This window comes from Pteropus alecto, unplaced genomic scaffold, assembly GCF_000325575.1.
Source record: "Pteropus alecto unplaced genomic scaffold, ASM32557v1 scaffold25, whole genome shotgun sequence".
NCBI classification, from domain to species: domain Eukaryota; kingdom Metazoa; phylum Chordata; class Mammalia; order Chiroptera; family Pteropodidae; genus Pteropus; species Pteropus alecto.
The window spans coordinates 10,953,667-10,956,197 of record NW_006441955.1 but is presented as its reverse complement, the minus strand read 5'-3'; positions in this window follow the sequence as shown (position 1 = coordinate 10,956,197).

Here is a 2,531-nt window from a genome sequence, read left to right as displayed (position 1 = left end):
GGAAAGCTTAATTTTTCCTTATTGAATTGGTATCTTTTCTCCTCTTTGACAATATAAGCTATATAACCAGGTATAATTTCATTTTAATTTTATTTTTATTATTTATTTTTTACTTTTTCAATTACAGTTGACATTCAATATTATTTTATATTAGCTTCAGTTGTACAACATAGTGGTTAGACATTTATAGAATTTATGAACTGATCTTCCCTAATAAGTCTAGTGCCCATCTGACACTATACATAGTTATGACAATATTATTGGCTATATTCCTTATGCTATAGCTTTAGATACCTGTGACTATTTTGTAACTATCAATACTTTTTAATCTCTTTAACTTTTTCACCTAGCCCCCAAACCCTCCTCTCATCTGACAACCACCAATTTGTTCTCTGTATCTATGAATCTATTTCTGTTTTGTTCGTTCATTTTGTTTTTTAGATTCCACACATCAATGAGATCATATGGTATCTGTCTTTTTCTGTTTGACTCATTTCACTTAGCATAATACCCGCTAGATCCATCCATGTTGTTGCAAATGGTAAGACTTTAGCTTCTAAGAACTTCAGAATCAAATTTCTTGTCTGACCATAGCAAATACATAAACCTTCTAGTTTGCATATTATATTTTGTTGTAATTTCCGGTCTCTACTTCAATTCAACAACACTATTGAGAACTTATTGTATGGAGGAACTGTTCTGAGAGCTTGGTATATATCAATTAACAAAATGGAATTAAAATTCTACCCTTAGGGAATATATATATATCCAGATTAATTATATACGATCATTTATATACATATATATATATGATTTGTATGATGTACATAAAAATTATATAGAGATATACAATTTTTATACACATCATACCAATCAATTCCAAAATTAATGCAGCACATATGATCTAAAGTTGATGCTTACAGTCATTAAATACCTGGCTCCTTCTTTTATAATGCATTTATTTAAATATATCTCTCATCTAAATTCTGTAACTGCTGACATTCACAGATTTGAAACCTATAAGAAAACATAAAATGCTGATGAAATTAGCATCAACTCATTTCAGACTTTCTTAAATAATGGTAATAGAACGTTTGCAGGCAGCCTCAGTAATCCCTAATCAGCATTTTCTAACACATTAGCAGTTGGTGTCTAGAGTCTGACATTTGCTGTGAATGAGTGCCTGACAGCTTTTGTTTTAAGTTTGGGCTTCTTTTGCCTAATAATTTGCTCCCTGCTGTTTAGGAGAAGGGAAGTCTACTTACCAAGATGCCCTACAAAGGGTCAATGTCAATCTCCCAACCCACTCCCCAAAGTACATCACTCCCCACTAACACCTACTGTCTTGACCTGAAGACTTCCTAGCTATAAGTTGAATATGTCTTGTGCTGCGATTGTGAGAGCTTCTGAGATGCACCTGCCAGTCTTCAGGAATATCTTCAGGATTTTTGTTTGTTTGTTTTGTTTATTTTACTCAGACCTTATAAAGACAACTAAAGGATCAGTTTAGAACTGAACCTACTTCATAGACTAAGTATATATACATTCAATTGTAAATACAATATAATGGGAACCTGATATTTATGTCCCATTCAACTTCCTTAAAGGATTAGAGAAAATCTTTACAGTGAAATGTCTGAGCATAGGAGATCTACTCTCTTCTTTTTCTCTGTTATTGTTTAAACTCTTCTGGGCCTCATGCTGCTCTTGTCCCACACTTCTTGCTCTCTCAGAGTATCTGGTCAGTGGGGACCTGAGATGAAAATACATCCCTCACTGGGGAGAAAAAGAGAAATCTATTCACTAAGTCTGACCCAACTACCACATCTCTATTTAACTATTTCACCCTCAATATCGTAAAGGTTACATCCACATTAATGCTATCTAATTTGGCCCAATTCACCAAGAAAGAATTTAATGAGTTACTACTGGGTACATAAAATTTGCAGAGTGACTACAGAATATGGATAGAAACAATGACAAGGACTTGCACCTAGTACAAGGTCACCCCTGATTCTGTGATGGAAAGATGTCACCACCTGATGGCCCAAAGAGTTCAGAGTTTGTTTTGTTTTTTACATATTGAAAAAAAATGTTACTTTTGAACCACAACAAAGCAAATAGCCTCCCCATTTCACCACCTATGTATCAGGTTCCATCTTCTTTTGATAAATATACCACATTTCTAACAGCTTACTTTTTTTTCTTTCTCGAAAGTTGGTGGCAAAATGTGCTTCCAAGCTATTGATAAATGAAACTCCAAAAAATCTTAAATTCATTTTACTAGCTAAAAGAAGCCCTGCCCAAAAGACTATGACTCCATGCACGTAATATTCAGGAAAAGGTGAAACTATACGGATAAAGAACAAATCAATGGTTGCCAAGGATGGGAGGGCGTGCAGGACTTGCCAAGAGAAAAATACATGAAAGAATTTTGGAAGAGAGAGATGAATCTGTATCATGATTTTAGAAGTATTTGCATGACTATGTATTTATCAAAAACCACAAAATTGTACAGTCAGGCATAAATT